Source organism: Lichenostomus cassidix, chromosome 20 (assembly GCF_008360975.1).
Source record: "Lichenostomus cassidix isolate B80296 chromosome 20, HeHo_3.0, whole genome shotgun sequence".
NCBI classification, from domain to species: Eukaryota; Metazoa; Chordata; class Aves; order Passeriformes; family Meliphagidae; genus Lichenostomus; species Lichenostomus cassidix.
In genome coordinates, this window is record NC_139500.1 from 13,315,574 (window position 1) to 13,332,887 (window position 17,314).

Here is a 17,314-nt window from a genome sequence, read left to right on the forward strand (position 1 = left end):
GCCAAAAGGCAAATGTGGGGCCAAGCATGCAGCCCGTGCACACCAGGTTGGCAACACCATCAAAAGGTGCCCCCCGAGCTTTCCATGCCCTTAAAGCCAAGCTCCCGTCTGGGGTGGCTGGTGCCCCCAGCTGGGTCAGCCCTGACTTAGGGGAGGGCATTTGGGTTCTGCAGGGGGGCCGTGCCCTGCCCCAGCCCCGCACGGGGCCGTGCCCACCGGCCGCAGTCCCAGCCTCTGGCTTGACATCCCCGGGAGCCGGGCTGGGGCTGCCGTGCCGGGCTGGGCGGGGGGTGCTGCGCCGGCCCCGCTGCGCTCCCTGCCCTGATTTCCTGGTGGAAATCCCAGAGTCTTCTCCAGATCCAGCTCTGGTTTTGGGGGCAGCCATCTCCCTCTCCCTCTTTCCTCTTCCCTCCTTCTGCTCTCCTTCCTCCTCCTCTCCCTCCCTCCTCTCCGCACTGTGCTCTCCGGGGGCTCTGGGTACCGCTGCAGCAACGCCAGCCCCCTCCATGCAGGCGGCTGGGGCGCGGGGCGGAAGGGGAGGGCTGCGGGGGCCAAGCTGAATGAATGGGCATCGCCTCGGTGCCGCTCGAGCCTCCGCATAGGGGCGAGGCGGCCGCACCGCGCCGCGGGCAGGGGGGCAGCGGGGCCGGCCAGCGGCCGGGGCCGGGGCCGGGGCCGGGCCGGGCCGGGCCGGGCCGAGCCGAGCCGGGCCCCCCGCCCAGTCCGCCGGGGCTCTGTGAGGAGCGGGCGCTTCCCCGCCGCGAGACCCGCACAGCCGGGCCAGGTGAGGAGGGGCTGCGGCGGGGCCGGGGGCGCCGGGAGCGGGGCGGGAGGGCGGTGCGGGGCGCGGGGATGGACGGTGCGGGGCCAAGGTACAGACGGTGTGGGGAACGGCTTGGACGGTGCGGGATGGAGGGATGGACCGTGCGGGGTGAAGGTCCGAGCGGTGCGGGAACGAGCTGGCTGGTGCGGGAACGGGCTGGCTGGTGCAGGATGGGTCGCTAGACGGTTCGGGATGAATGGCCGGACGGTGCGGGAGGGATGGCCGGACGGTGCGGGGAAGGGGCTCGCTGGTGCAGGGCTGGGCTAGCTGTTGCGGGAACGGGCAACAAGGAGTTAAGTGGCTGCGGAGCAACCGGGCTCAGAGCGTGTGTGTGTGTGTGTGTGTGAGAGAGAGAGATCCAGCACCCCCGGGGGGCGTGGCCCAGCCCACCCCACGCGTGTCCGTGCGGGGCAGCGGGCGGCCGGCTGCCGGTGCGGGCTGCGGCGCGGCGGGGCCGCGGCTGCGCAGGGGTGCGGAGCCACGGCAGAGCCCGGCTCCGCCGCTGCCTCGCTGCTTCCCGCATCACAAATATGTGCGTGTGCGGGACCCCCGGCCCGGCCGTGTGCGGGGCACCCGCTGGGGAGCCGCGCCGGCTGCGGAACCCACGGTGGCTGTCGGGGTCGGGGTGCGGGGCTGAGCGTGGCCCCGTTTCCCCGTGCGTGCCCTCCGCAGCGAGCCCGGGCAGGGGAGCGGCCCCAGCCCGGCCGTGCAGGTGTGCGCGGCCCGCGCCTACGTGTGCCCCGCTCGCGGTGTGTGTTCCCCTTGGATATGCGTGTGCTCCCTTGGATGTGCGTGTGTCCTTCTGGGGGTGTGTGTGCTCCCCTTGGGGTCCGTGTGCCCCACCGAGGGTGTGTGTCACATACGCGTGTGTGCAGCAGTCAGTGGTGATAGCCCTGTGGGTGTGCAGGACGTGGGAGCTGGAGGTGTGTGCCAGGGAATGCGCAGGGTGATGGAGGGAGCAGGCACGTGTGGGGAGCTGTGTGAGCACACCCGTGCCCGGGCTGCCTGCTCCTCCTGGGCCCCAGCCTGGCTGCAACCCCTGGCAGTCTCTGGGTATCTGTCCCTGTCTCACAAGTGGCCACTGACACCGAGCATGGCCCCAGCCTGTGTCTGCTGTGCCTAGGATGTGCCCTGTCCTTCCCCTTGGCCAGGGTGGTTTGCAGTGTGAGGGTGGTGCCTGACCCTCAGCCCTCTGCCCAACCCTCACCCCTCTTCCTGCCAGTTTTCCCATGGGAAGGTGCTCCCGGTTGCCCAGAGCCAGTGGGGCTGTGGGGAATGGAGCCAGCAGGGAATGGAGCTGATTGGCACCGAGTGGCAGCGCCTGGCAGGGCAGTGCCTGCTGTCCTTGTCCCTTTGTCCCACCCCCAGTGCCCCTCAGCTACAGCAAGGGCCTGGATCAGTCCCAGCGTGCTGGTTGGGTCATTGCACTCTCATTAGACTTTTGGAGGGCCAGACAAATGTCCCCACCACGTGCCAGTCCCCCCCCCCATGCCAGTCCCCTCTAGGAAAGAGGTGCCACATAACAAAGTCTCCTATGGGCCTTGGCCATGACGCACTCTGGAAGCTCCGGTCCAGGACGAGGCCCGGGCAGGAGCAGGATTTAGAGCCTTGTTGCCATCATTTCCACTGGAGTTTGGCACCAACATGCCTTTGAGGAGCAGAGCCTTGGTGACCTCCCTGACCCCATGCCTGGTGTGGGACCAGCACCTGTGGCACCGGGAGCAGCTGTGGCCATGCATAGGCGTGGGGCTGGCGTTCCGCAGGACCTGGGCAGCTTGGAGCATTTCCTGCAAAATGGACTCTCGGAGCCTCACAAATCCACCTCCAACTGCTTCTCCTCCAAGGAAGCAGAGCACAGAGCCAGCTCAGGGGCTTCTTGTAGGAAGCTGTCGCCTGGTAGGAGCTGCCACTCCTGCTCCAGGACACGGGGCTGCTGCTTGTGCAGGCAGGGAAATGGGGCTTTTCCAGCTTGGGCAGATGTGGCTCCGGTGTCTGCAGCAGCCCAGCTCCCTCACTCCTCTCCGTGTCCATGACGCACGGTACAGTTGGAAGCACGGCTGCGAGTGGCGAGGAACAGAGCAGCTCCAGGGAAACATGCCACTCTGCAGCAGGAGACTCCTGCACCTCCCCACACCCTCGTGCTGGGCCCAATTTCACCCTCGGAGCATCAACATCTGGTGAGCCAGAAAAAAAATGTAAATCGAATAACCATCAGGAGTAATTGGAGACCCGTTTGGAAATTGGTTTGCTACCTGCATGCCTCCCAGGCAAGCTTTTCCCTGTTAACCATTGTGCATCTTTGCATGAAAAACGAGGCTTTATTTCCAGCCTGGGTAGCTGCAGCGCAGCAGGATCGGGATGAACACGCTGTGTCCCCTCTAATCTGCCCACAATCAGCACCGAGCCACTGCTGCCACCGCCACAGAGATGGAGAGCCCTGGATCCAGATGGCAGCTGCTGTCCTCACTGCCTGCATCCTCCCCTTGCCATCCGCAGCGCAGGGCAGAAGAGCAGAGGAGCAGCCCCCCAGGACTGTCCCCGACAGCCACCTGCGTCCCCCGTTCTGCTGCCCGGCTCAGGCCGGAGCTATCAGCTCATGCCGAGCGCCGCCAGCCCCGCGCGAGGCAGCGCCAGGCTGCCAGGAGCTGGGCTGGCTCCCATTTGCTCTTGGATGGGGTTCAAGGAGCTGATTCGGAGCTCCGCGGGGTTTTTCTTACCCTGTTTCCAGCCTGGATTCGCAGCTGGCTGTGCCCTGACCAGCCATGCCAGGGTACGAGGCAATGGACAGCCCCTCCCTGCAGCTCCACTGCCCGGGATAGCCCCTTTGGGAGCAGGGTTGGGTGTGCTGGGCACCCAGGGAAGGCTGAGCGTTGCCCACCTCCCACCAGGAGCCTGTTGTGGGGAGCTCTGGTCAGACTTACTGAGGCAAAGGGGCTGCAGGTGATCTCAGGCCATCACTGGGGTAGTCAGGGGAGTTGTTTTGAGCAGCGATGCTGCTTTGTTATTCTCATTTTGGGGGTGTGTTCAATTCTGTGCAGAATAAACAGAGGTGAAAGTTCTGCTTGGATCTGTGAGGGAAGCCCTTGGCTTGAGGCAGTGTTTGAGGCACTGAAAGCTGGGTTCCTACAGCAGAACTTTACTGAAACCACACGCTGGGGGTTGGCACCAACCTCCTGCAGGCCAAACTTGTCACGTCCTGCTCTCCATGGCACGGGCATGGCAGGGTTTGCAGATGTCTCTGTTCCAGACCTCGTACCTGCTCACAGCTCTGCTCTGGGAGGTTACTTGGGTCCCTCTGTGGGCAGAGACTTTGGCTGCACCAGCCATATAGCTCCCAGTGAACACTGCTGGGCTCTGGGTGTGACCTCGTGTTTCTCCCTCTGAGCAAGAGAAGGTCCTGAGCCCCTTCTTGCTGCAGAGACGTTGCATAGGGAAGGTTCCCACCATGCTGAGCCCTCCCATGCCAGTTCTGGCTCTGCTCAGGAAGGAACCAGATTATATTTAAGGTCCCTTCCAACCCAAACCAGTCTCTGATTCCAAGATTCTATGACCTTGGTGGGTTTGTGCTGTCTGGGGGAGTGTGGGGTGGGGGCAAAGAGACAGACAGCTCCAAATCTACACTCTGCTGGCAGTGGTGTGGGATGGTTTAGTTGTTCCTGGGCCTGGCTCCTGCAGATGGCTCCCTGGGATGTGTGGACACTTCTGCACATCCCTTGGGTGACTCCTACTGGGAAGGACCCCATTCCTTCAGGCATCCAACAGCTCCCTTTGGGGTTGGTGTCCCCTGTATCTCCCATGCTGTCCATAAGGCAGTTGCTGAGGATTCGGAGAAGCTGAGCTCTCTGCAGGAGCTTTGAGGTGACACTTGAGCCCAGGAGGAGTGGTAAGGCCTGTGATGAGCATCATGAAAGTCCCCTTACGTCACATATTTAATATCCCAATCCCTGAGCCGTTTTTCTCGATGTATCCCCGCAGGACAGGGACCACCCACTTCATTTTCCTTGGCAGGTGACAGACAGGTGACAGACAGGCTCCAGCCATTCCAGGGGGGCAAGGGGGGCTGGCTGGGGGCTGGGGGGCTTAGACCCCTTCCCCACTGCTTTCCTCTCCGCTGTGTTGGGTGTTTTCTTCACCTGCAGTGTCTCAGGGGCTTGGTAGAGGAGCAGGTGCTGGAGATGGTCATTGATCGCTCACGTTGGGTGGCCCAGCTGTTGGCCAGGACTCCACAGGGAGCAGCTTCCCTCCTGTGGGTGAGCTGGGAAGTACCTACAGGGAGCATCCGTGGAGTGTTTCAGGGCATCCCCTTGTGCCCTAAGGAGCCTCCACTGGTGTCTGCTCTGGTGTGAGAGCCCCCTCTGCACCTGGAGTCCCCATGGGGAAGACAGAGATGAGCTGGTTGTGTGTCAGCCTGTTTTGGGTCAGAGTCCTTGGCTGCAGCCACAGGGACCCTCACAGTTTGTTTTGGGAACATCCTCGGGGTGCCAGTGCTTTCCACCATTTTCTTACCTCCATGCTCTCTTGGCTCAGGTCTGTCCCCTCCGGTGTCGTGCCCAGCACTTGCTCTGTTCCCATTGACCACAGTGCCCTCCCAGGCACCCGCTGTCCACCGGGGCTGGGACAGTCCTGCCCTGTTCTCCTGTCCTTCACCCTCAGGGTGCCGTGGTGGTGGTGGCTGAGCCTGCCCAGGGTGGGCAGGGGCACGTCCTGCTGCTCCGTCAGCAGAGCAGCACCCCACGAGGTATTTATAGGCTCCGTAATGTTATTCCCCTGCCAAACTATTACGGAAATAGGCTCAGTGTGTGTCATAGGAGAGAGGATTTTAATGGCACAGTTTTCACTGCAGGAATGAAAGTGATGCTCCCTCGCTGTTTTCCTTGTCCGATTAATCCTTCCCATGGCGGAGATGGGATGGCTGCTCTGGGCTTCAGCTGGGGCACTGTGGGCTTGGGCAAGTCCTGGAGATGAGCACCACAGCCAGGTGGGGCAGGGACCTGCTGCATTGCCATAGGGACCACCTCCCTCCTAGGCAGAGCTGCTGACGCAGCCAGGGCTCGGGGTGGGGATTGGGACTGAGCAGACCCAGTTCATGGACAAGGTCCTCTGTCCAGTGATTTTCTTGTTCTGAACAGTTTTAGTGATTTTCTGAACGATCAGAAAGGGCTGGTTTGGCATTTTCTAAATAACCCACTCTCCTTCCGTCTCAGCTGGGCTCTGCTGCTGGTTTGGGAAGAGCTCAAAGTCCAATGACTTTTAGTGATGTGTTAGGAGGTGTTTCAGCTGGCTGGAGCATGGAGCATTTCTCAGCTCTCAGGTCACAGCTGCTGGTACCATTCCCTGCCTCTCCTGCCTGCTGAGGGGAAAAGCCTCTGGGATGGGAAAACCAATTTCATGGCAGTCGAAGGTTTGGGTTCTGCTTTCCAAGCAGGATTCTGGGCGTGTGGAGGAACATGGACAGACAGACCTTCACAGCACAGATGTGTGTCCTGCCCCTGTTCAGCGTGGATGGTGACACTCCCTGAGGGGGTGATGCTCATGGGAGGTGCATACCCTGCACGATGGGGCAGCAGGGATGGGCAGGAATGGGGCACCCAAGCTCCGCATGAGCTCCTCAGTCCTTTCTTCGGCGTGGCCAGGCTTGGGAGTCTTGTCCCCAGCCCTGAGCCAGGGCTGTGAGCAGGGCAGAGCAGCCCTCCTGCTGCCCACACAGGAGCAGTGGAGGCCCAGGTGGGCTCAGAGCTCCCTGTGTTACCCAGGGGCAGGAGGCTGCTGCACACTGGGGCTCCCTAGGTTTGGGAACCAGAGGAATAGAGTGAGGCCTTGGAGCTGCAAGAGCTGCTGACCAGTGCCACTGTCGCTCTGATTGCTCCTGTCCTCTGCTTGGAGCTGCGAGCTGGGGATGGAAACCTTCCCCTCTCGTGGCTCCCCAGCCTCCTCTGGCACTGCCCAGCTGAGGTGTGGACAGCCCTGCTCCTGGGGCTGTGCCCAGGCAGGGCTGGTGGCCAGGAGTCAGTGGTTCCCCCAGCCCCCAGCAGTGCTTCCCACAGGCACGGCAGCCAGGCCTTGCAGAGACAGCTTGCAAACTGGGAACCGCTGAGCTGGAGAAAACAGCTCAGCCTGTCCTCCCTCCTTCCCTCCCTCCCCAGTGCTGCTGTGGGGAGCTGCAGCTCAGGGCAAAGGGCTGGTGGCCTGCGGGATGGAGACACCTGAGCCCCAGGGCAGGGAGTGAGCAGCCCTGAGGGATGCCATGGGCATCCCAGAGCCCAGCCCTCCTGCCCACAGCCCTGCAGGCCCCGCTTTGCCTCCTGCCTTTTGGGAGAGGGTGCAGCAGGTGGGACTGTGACACTGGGGGCTGAATTCCTGCCCTGTGCCACTCCTGCCCACACCTCCATGGCTACTACCCCTGGGCTGGCTGCCCTCAGCCTTTTCACCCCGGTATTTTCCGGGCAGTCGTTCCCCTCTCGGGTGGCTGCTTATCCTGAGATCAATGCTGAGCACTCTCCTCCTCCTGCCTGCTACACTGTCCCTTAGGACGGACCATTCAGCCTGCTCCTCCTCCTCCTTTTCCACTTCATTAATGAGTCTCTTTGCACTAAGAAGTCGTGATAGCTGCCAGGGGACCTGGGAGGGCTGTGGGGAGCAGCAGGGAGGCCACCAGCCCAGCTCCCGGGATTTGGGATGCTGAGCATTGGAGTTGGGATGCTGCAGGGCCGCCTCAGTGCTGGCTGAGCCCATGGCACAGCATGAGGGGGTGGGGGGAGAGGGAGGGGACAGGCAGGGGGTCTTTTGCCCGTGTGCTGTGGAAGAAGACTAAGAAAGCAGTTTGGGGCAGCTCCCAGCTTCTCTGCCATGGTTTTGTCCTGTTTCTGCCATCCATGGTGTTCCCCACTCTGCTGCAGGGCTCCTCCTTCAGGGCTGCCGTGGGCAGGGTTGGCCACTGATGCTCCAACAGAGGCCCTTAGATCTCATAGGATATTTCCACTGGCTTTGGTGGGCTTCAGATCCCGTGGGCTGCACATGGCAGAGGATGGGGGTCCTGGGCAGCCCCCAGCCCCTCACCCAGCACCCATCCCCAGCACGTGCCCACTGGCAGCAGAAGTGTGACACCTACACGTGGTGCTGAGCCTCACTAAAGAAGCTGGACTTTGCAAACACATTCTGTGGGCATTGCTTTAATTTCCCAGTGTCTCAACACTCTCCCAAACCTGAGAAGCTGAGATGGTTTCTGCTCTGCGGAGAGGGAGGCTCCTGTTGTCGCACTCTCACATACGCACACATCACACACACACAGAGACTCTGATTCCTTTTCCTTCCCACTTTCCTCCTCCAAATGACTTCAAACACTTTATGAAAATGTTATTTTCTCCCAAACTGTTGCCTTTCTGCCTTGCTCTCCTGAGCAGCCTGTTGGCTTTCCCTGGGCTCCCAGTTTACAGGGGTAGGCTCCTGGTGTGCAGGTCTCTGTGGAAGGGGGAGGCTGCTGGGGGGGGGGGCGGGGCAGGCTGAGCTGTGCTTCTAGTGGAGCTCATCTGATCCTTCGAAGTTGCTCTGGATTGAATCACTGAATCCCCAAATGGGCTTGAAAGGGTTTAAAGGACCTGATGGACCATCCATGGGCCATGGGCAGGGACACCTTCCACTAGCCCAGGTTACTCCAAGCCCTGTTCATCCTGGCCTTGGACACTTCCAAGGATCCAGGGGCAGCCACAGCTTCTCTGGGCACCCTGTGCCAGGGCCTCACCACCCTCACAGGGAGGAATTTATTCTTAAAATCCAATGCAACAAAGCAAAGCCCTGCTGTATTGTGGTACAGCAAGGACACAGCTCGGTGGTGCTCTCCCAGATGCCATGGCGGTCCTGTTCTCCAGGAGCATGTGGGTAGATGCTCCCAGCCCTATGGCAACCTGGCTTCCCCAAGCAGGACCTGTTTCCCCTGTCCATGGCAGGCTCTGCTGTCAGAGCATCCTCTGGGCATGCAGGGCCCTGGGCCAGGCTGGGGGTGGGCTGGAGTGAACCCCTCTGCTGCCTGTGGCAGGGGCTGACTCACGGCGCTCTCCCGTCACAAGCAGATGGATGATTTGATCACCTAGCAACCAAAATAAGTCGGGGATTAAACCATCATCCCCCTGAGTGGCAGGGGCCAGGCAGCCCCCAGCCGCTCCCCAGTCCCTGGAATGGGGCAGGGGGAGCCCTCTCCTGCCAGCCCCCCAAAGCAGGACCACACATGCCACTAGCACCCCAACGGCAGTGGCTCCAGTGCTAAGCTGGGTGCAAGGAGGGAAGGGTTCCCCTAGGACCAGCTCCTGAGGAGGTCCAAGGGGCATCTCCAAGCATTCACTGAGGGGCCAGGCCTCTGGCACCCTTTGCACGGGCTACTGACTGTGTGGAGCATCCAGAGATCCCGTATGAGGAGAGGGAGGCTTGTGCCAGGACTTCCAGAGTGAAGTTTCTGGGAGGTGAACACACAGAAGTTTAGATAGGATCCACTGACCCTTTGTCACCCCCTCCACCACCAGCTCTGGGTGTCCTTAGCTCCTGTCCAGTCCCTTGCCTGGCACTGTCCGAGCCAGAGAATGATCCCAGCATAATGTGTTCATTCCAGTTGATCCATCACAGGCAGGAGGCTTTTGCTCCTGGCAGAGTCTTGGTGCTGCCTGAGGTGGCAGTTATCTCCTGATGGCTCCAGCTATCTTCAGAGGCTCTTGGCACAGGGCTGCTATCCATGCCCCATCACTGGAAGTATGCAAGGTTGGATGGGACTTGGAGCAACCTGGAATAGTGGTTGTACCACCATGGCAGAGAAGGTGGAATGAGATGAGCTTTAATGTCCTTTCTGACCCAAACCATTTTGGGATTCTGGGATTCTACTACAGCCCTATGGGGTGAGTTCACCCGGCGGGGAATGGGACCTGCTGGGGCAGGGGCTGAGCTGAGCTGGAAAGCGACTGCTGGGCAGAGAGAGGGGCAGGTGGAGGTGTGAGGACACTGTCGGGTTTGGGGTGCCCGTGGCACTCATTGAGAGCCTGTGCCTTGTGCTGCAGAGCCCTTCACGGCTGCAGCACCAGTGCCTGTGGGAGGAGGTGCAGTGGGGACACACCTGCCCTGGCCACAAGCTCCAGTGTCCTGTGGGAGGACATGGCTGGGCTGGCTCCTGTCCCCAGCACGCTGCTCTGAATTTTGTGGGATTGCTCACAGCCCATGGGCCATGGCCAGCATGAGCCAGGCCAGGGTCCGAAGGGTGGGATGGAGACCACCAATCCATCAGAACTCCCCCGCACAGCTGTCTCCTGCCCAGAAGGAAGCTCCCATCCAGGCTGTGCTGGGCCACCCTGGGTATGGAGATGTGGCCAGTGTCCCTCCTGCAGCCACTGCGGCTGGAGGCTGCGGGGCACCCCAGTGCCAGGCCAGGGCCAGGCTGGTGCCAGTGCAGTACTGCCAGGCCCAAAGGAGGGCTCTGGAAATAGGGCAGCCCAGCTGCCAGCTGCTCTTTGTGGGACACAGCCGATATAATTAGATGAGACGCCCTGTTCCGTGCCGAGGGAGCCGCTGTGCCCCGCGGCCCCAGGAGCCCCACAGCCCTACTTTGGTGGCACTGCTTGTCCCAGTGAAGGTGAGCCACTTCCAGCGGGGAGCCCTGCCGATGGGTTCCTCCCTCGCTGTCTCCTGGTTGGATCACCACGTGTCCTCTCCTCTGCTGGGGGTTTGGTGGCTTTGGGGGACCCCGCTGACCTGCAGGAGAGGGTCAGGGAAGTGATGGTGGCAGGAGCTGGGTCAGCCCCTCATCCCACTTCCCATGGGATGGAGTGACCAAATCCTGTGCCTGCCACAGCTGCAGGACACAGGAGTGGCCTTGGAGCCAAAGCCCCACAAGCAAACCAGGGATTGGAGGGGTCGTTCCTAGTCAGGCTTTAACCTCATTAGAGAACACCCTAAACTGCATCTGCTGTGCCTCTGAACACCCATCCATTAATTCATTAATGCCCATGCCCGAGGCCCCCAGCAGCTGGCTGTGCATCTCTGCCCCAGAGCATTTGACACATCCAGGGCTGATCAGCTGGACCCTCCTGGACTGGACTGGTCCTCCCCAGAGGGATGAGTTCTAACTATTTGGGAATTACCCAAGGGAACAGCTGGAGATGTGTCGAGAAGGGGATGAGGTTGGATATCAGGGAAAGGTTCTTTGGACAATGCTCTCAGTGATGCACAGGGTGGGATGGTTGGGGTGTCCTGGGCAGGGCCAGGGGTTGGACTGGATGATCCTGGTGGGTCCCTTCCAACTCAGGAGGTTTTATGGTTCTGGAGGAACTCCTGCTTTGTGGTTCTGACCTCAAAACCATCAAATCCAGCCATCTTTGCCTCTGCCAGCAGCCAGGAAGATGTTTGGCATCCCCATTTCTCCAGCCACTTCCACAGGGATGGACTCAGACCAAGCACCTACCAGGTCCATCAGGATCCATCTACCAGGCTCCCATCTCGGTCCTGGGGGGATCTGTGGGTGCTCCAGGAGCATCCCACAGCCCATGGCAGGAGGAATTGATGCTCTGTGGACAGACGCAAATTTCAGAGAAAAATAAAAGGAATTTTATTTCCACAAATGTCTGTTTATGCTGAGCTACTGGTTTTCATTGGAGCCAGAAAGCTGCTCTAACCTGCCTATCTCAGAGGGATGTGAAGGGATATTGTGTGTGCCTTGGACTCAGGGCTGGGGTTTTGGAGCTGTTCTGGCAGTGAGAGTGGCAGGAGAGAGAAGGGCAAGTGGGAGAAGAGCAGCTGCTTTGACATCCCACACCACAGCCAGGGAGTGACCCTCCAAGGGGGTGCCTGGGAGTGAGGGGCACATGGGGACCTTTTCCATGAGGAGAAGTCACACCACGTTGTGGCCTTTGGGGAAGTTTGTGGGAGGAGGAGGCCTGGCTCACCCTGGGTGCTGGTCCTGGGCTGTGCCCTGAGCTGTGGGGTGCAAGGGGGTGCAGGTGGGGCTGTCCTGCCTTGGTGCTGGCACAGGAGGGTTCCTGTAGCAGCCTGTGGTGAGGCTCCAGTATAGGAGGGGTGTTGGGAACCTGCAACTTTTCCTGAGACCCACAGGGCTGTGACAGCTGTGGGGACAGGGCAAGAGGAACAGGGCTGGGCACATGACTGGGTGATGCTGGGATTTCCCATGGCACAGGGCATCTCCTGCCCTTGGCAATACTGCCAGAGGATGGGGCAGGCTGGAAGGAGAGGTGTTTTTGGTTGGAAAGACAGAATGGTGAGACCAAGCTACCACAGTGGCTGGAGAGGACTCAGCTCTGCCCTGGACCCAGCCCAGGCACCTCTCAAAGAGGGACTTTGTGGCCAGGGAGAGCTGCAGGTCATCCCTCATCCAAGCCATCCCTCCTGTCTCTGTCCCCAGGATCAGAGCAGCTGCCCAGCATGAAGCCCTCAGAGCCCTCAGAGCCTCTGCCTGCCTCTCCTGGGGGAGAACTGTTCTGTCCCCTGACATGTTTTAACTTCCAGAGCCATTCCTGCTCCTCCCTCACTCTGCAGGTGGGATGGGGTGGATTTCTGCCCAGCTGGACATTGTTGGGGAGGGTGGCTCTGTTTGTCCTCCCCTGCATATGTGAAGGGCCAGCTCCCCAGGGCTGGCATTGCTGGGGAAGGACAATTTCACAGGAGTCACAAGGAGGAGGGAGGAACAAATCCAAACCTGTGGATTTGAGGAGGTCATCCCAGGTTTAAATCAGGCTCCAACGCTCCTGCTTTCCCCAGGGATGGGAAAGGTGAAACTGGGAAGGAACCAGAGAATCAAACCCAGGGTAGCTGCACCCTGTTCCAGGAGTAACAGGAGGCATAGGAAAAATGATCCTCAGCTGGCACAGCAGACAGGGACCTGCTGACGGCCCCAGCACAGCTCCTTCTGCCTGAGGCTGGCCAGCAGGATGGGCTCTCCACTCAGGATGGGAGCAGAGGGGACAGGGAGAGCCCAGGGGTCTGGGGTTGTGCTGGGCAGGAGCTTCTAATCACCTCCCTGAGCACCTCGTTCTGCCAGCACCATCTCCTCTCCAGCAGAGAAAAGACAATTTCTGTTTTTCCACTGAAATTCACTGGTTTTCTAACTTTTATCATAATGGGAACGTGGAATCTTGCTTTTCCTGGATGGTCGTGGATCTCCACATGTAACTCACACAGTGGAGGGGCTGCAGTTTGGGCAGTGGGTGCTCTCCCTCAGCTACCCTGCTGGGAAATAGGTGGCTACAAAAACCACGCTCAAATGCTGTAAAAATGTGGCTGCAGGTGCTGTTCTCTCTCAGATCATATGTTTGTGGGCATAAAGAGCTTTTAGAGGTAGATTAACTTCATTAAAATTGAAAGCACTCATTAATGGCTCTGTAACTCCTCTGGTAATGGCTGGGCCATGCCTGTGCCTCTACCTGAGGCTTCCCAGCCCCTCCCGCTGTCTTCCCAGGGGTTTGCAATCCTGCGTTGGGTGATGCTGGCTAAGGGCTGTGCCAGAGCTGGCTCAATGCCCAGGGGCAGCAGGGTGGGAGACCCCAGGGTGGGTCCTACCGGGCTGGAGGGCAGGGGATCCCTAAACTGGTGCCCTGAGGATGTGGCTTGAGCTTTCAAGTTCTGGCTCTGTGCTCTCTCCTGTGCAAAGTCTTGGAGCACTTCGGGAGGGAGCTGAGCCTTCTGGCTTTGTGCCCATCACTGGGGTGGGGTTTGGAAGGGATGTGATGCTGGGGAGTGGGGATCAGCACTAGAATGACTTTTGGGAAGGCCAAAGCTGTGGAGCCATTCATGAGGTGGTGCAGGACCCACCTGGGCTCCTACCTGACCTGGAGCAGGTTTCTCACCCGGGAGAGAGGAGCCTGGTCCTGTAAGGAGCTGCATGGGACACAGGGGCCCTGCCAGGGGCAGCAAGGGCTCGGAGGGGGCTGAGGTTTCTCCTGGGCTGGGGCAGTGTCCTGTCCCTGGACACTGCCCACTGGAGGGGTCCAGAGGAGCCTCCACACACTTGGCATCACCCAAACCCCACAGGCTGCTGCCCCATGCCTAGCTGGTGGGTACAGGGCTGGGGGGTCCTCTTGGATTTACCATCCCACAGCCCACAGCCCTAGGGGAGCCCAAGCCCTGCATGGGGCTTTCCTCTTGGAGTCCTTCCCCAGCCAGATCCAGCCCTGTCACCAACGGTCAGGAGAGCCCCAGGAAGCTGGGGTTGTGCTACTGCCCAGCCCCTGGTAGGACTTCCCCATCATGGAAAGGAGGGTCCATGTCCCCCTAAGGCCATGCAGGTGGCCCCAGCCCGGCGCCAGGCTGCCCTTCCCCAGCAGCAGCAGCAGATCCGATTTGTCTGCCCTGCCTTCACCAGCCCCACTAAGTAGGTTTTAATTTTGTTAAATAAATATGAAGTAATGGCAGCCGGGCTGGGAGCCAAACAGCCTGGGGACATCCTTGGGAGCTGGGCAGGCTCTGCAGGGCCCAGGACTGGCTGTGGGAGTGGGGCTGGGGTCGGGCAGAGCTGCTGGCAGTGGGGCCGGCAGGGTGATCCCAGGGCTGGTCCCAGGCTCACTGCTGGAGCAGATGTGGCCCCTCACCGTGCGGTGCTCACGGCGCCTTGCTGCCTTCAGAGCAATTTCTAAATGGCTGCTAAACAGCACTGTCAGAAGCAAACTCATCTTCCTGTCCTAATTAGTGGATCAGACAGTAATTTGTAATCCGTTTGAATAGGAAGATCTGAGTGTCTTGCCCTGGAGCCTGGGCTGGACTCGGGGATGGCAGCATGGAGCAGAGCTCTCTGGGCAGGGGTAAGGGCTGTGGGAAGGTACCTCTTGGTGTCTGCAGGAATTGCTCCCCCCTTTCAGGTTCCATGAGCCCTCTGCTTTCTTCTCCAGAGTTTTGGCATTTTCATTTCTCTTTGTGGTACCCAGCACAGCAGCCCTAGCATCAGGGTCACAGGTCAGCTCCTGCTGTCCCTGTGGTGGTGGCAGTGGCAGAGCAAGTCTCTTTGCTGCACTGGCAAACCAGCTGGGCACAGCCACACCAGAGTTGGGATGGGCTGGGAAGCCCACAGAGCAAACCTACCCCAGCATAGATCTGGTCTTAGGTGTGCTGATGTGTTTTCAGTGCTGAGGACAAAATGAGACATGGGAGCAGAAGGGGAGGGAAAAGCCAAAAAGCTGAAAACCAAAAAAAAGCTGAAAAAAGTGAAGGAAGAGGGGATGAGGGTGTGAGGGGAGCAGAGGACAGGGCAGAAGGTGGGAGCGGCCCATGGCTGGATGGGCAGGGAGAGAGGCTGAGCTGGGGCCATCTGGAGCACTGCGTGGAGCAGGAGTTTGGTGTGACAGTCACAGCCTATCCCAACTGCCAGTACCTCTGTGTGAACTTTGGACAGAGCACAGGGGCAAGGCAGGGATGGCAGTGCAGGTGGGGGTCCCAGCAGCTTCCCTGCACTGCAGGGGCAGTGGATGGGACAGTGGCCGTGGGATGAGGCTGAGCCAGGGGAAGGTGACAGGCAGTGGGGTGGCCTCGGGTGTTGGGCTCACAAATCGCTCTGGGTTCATGGACAGGGGTGACAGGCAGGGTCACACTGCCCTCACCACGGTGGCTCTGAGCAGCTCCTTGCTGGTGGTGTCTTTAGCGTCAGTTAGCTGGGGAGAAGCACAAGCGTCCTGCATGCATTAACCTTTAGAAAAGCGGGAGTACGAGGAGCAGCCGGGAAGCACAGGGGAGTGGGGCAGGCACCACTCAGGGGGTCAAAGCTGAGTGAAGAGCCTGGCCGGACACACGGCCTTGGAGGCAGCCACTCGTGAAACATGCGGGGGGACAGAGCCGTCCCAGGTCCCAGTGCAGAGATTGTGGTGGAAGGAAGGAGCTACCAGCAGTGACTTCAAGGAACAGCACTTTCCTGCTGCATTTCCCAGCGTTTAGCGGAGTGTGGATAATGGCAGCGGTGACTCACCGCGCTTTACTCACCGCTAATGACGGAGCAGGGCTCCGGGTGACTCCGGCTTAGAGAAACGCAGCCTCTCTCCCAGTTTCCCGCTAACAGGGTAGAATGGTCTGGGGCATTCCGAGAGGGCAGGTGAGAAGCCTGGACAAGGGGAACATCATTTTGTCTGTGCTCCCCCCAGTGCCAGCTCCCCACGGCTCCCCCGATGCTGAGGGTCTGCACCAGAGCCAGAGGGAAAAGGAGAAAGGAAGCAATTTTGAGGGAAGACTGCGGAGTCACTGGAGGCTCCAGGAGCCACATGCTCCAGTTTTGGAGCTCTTTCTTGCAAACCCCCCCACAGCAGCACCCCGAGACAGCTCCACGTGTCCATGGAGGGGGTGGTGAGAGCCCCCAGCTCCCAGAGGAGCGGCAGGAGGTGTCTGTGGAATGGAGGGGCAGCATGGCTGGAGCAGGGAGTGAGGAACCACAGGAGCTGCTCCCACTGCAGTCCCTGCTCTTACCGAAAGTTCTGGGTCAGGAAGGGAGAGCTCCTTTGGGAGTGAACAAGGTGTTCCTGGAAGACAAGCCTCAAGACAGGCCTGGCTCTGGGTGACTTGCAGGGAGAAAAGCATAGGAGCAGGGTCACCATGGAGCAGGGCCAGTGTGGAGCAAGGTCACTGTCCACAGCAGGGTCATCATGGACCAGGGTATCTCTCCAGGAGCAGGGTTACCACATGGAGCATGGTCACCCTGTGGGACAGGGTCACCCTGCAGGTCCAGGTCATCATGTGGAGCAGGGTCACCATGGAGCAGGACCTTTGTGCATGCCAGAGCCTGGATCCAGAGAGGAACAATCTGCAGCTCTCTGGAAGAGCCTGTCCCACCAGAATGCCCAGCTCACTGCCCTGCTCTTGCCCCCAGCAGGACCTGCTATCCAGTGCCTGCTGATGGCAGAAAGTCCTAGCCCAACCCCCGTGCTGGGGTGAGTGTCCCCCACACCCCTCAGTCCCTCCATGTGCTGCCTGAGTCATGGAGCCAGGATGAGCAAGAGCCTGAGGCAGTCACACGGAGCCGTCATCACTGCCGTGGGCTTGCCTGCCAGCCTGCCACGCTTGTCACGCTCCCCAGGGACGAGTTGGTGGCCCCAGGCATCACTGGCTGCTTTAGGCAAACCAAGGGCCAACCCACTACAGGTCGATCCCCCCTGGAGAGGATCTGGATCCAGCCTCTCCACGTGCAGTGGGAATGTTGACACCAAGATTAGCACTGGACTTGATGGTCCAGGGGATTGGTGGGATCAAACCCCACTCCCTCCATGTGCTGGCAGCACACTCAGCTCTGGCTCCTGCAGAGGCACCTGGGGGATGTGAGGGCTCAGGAATGTGCCGGTCTGATTGTGAAGCCACGGCAGGATCAAGATGAGAAGGTGGAAATGGAAATGATGCTGGGGTGTGAGAGGTGGGGAGGGACCCTGTGGGGAAGGACATTGAGCTCCACTGGCTGTCCTAGTGGTGCTGCTTCCCACAGGGCTGGGAGGGCTGCGAGTGCTCCTCGGCCCAGTTGAGCCACTCGGTCACACCATGCCC

General features: G+C 60.2%; 1 protein-coding gene across 5 annotated transcripts in view; it reads left to right on the plus strand.

Moving 5' to 3' along the window:
• Nucleotides 1-632: 632 nt before the first annotated feature.
• DLGAP4 (DLG associated protein 4) overlaps nucleotides 633-17,314 on the plus strand; it is a 144,910-nt gene continuing 128,228 nt past the window's right edge. For 2 of the 5 annotated variants that reach the window (XM_085079064.1, XM_085079065.1), the window contains exon 1: nucleotides 634-784. The gene's annotated coding sequence lies outside the window, so the exon portion shown is untranslated. Of the gene's footprint in view, nucleotides 785-17,314 lie in introns of all 5 variants that reach the window. The other 3 variants (XM_085079066.1, XM_085079068.1, XM_085079063.1) reach the window with 2 other exon arrangements.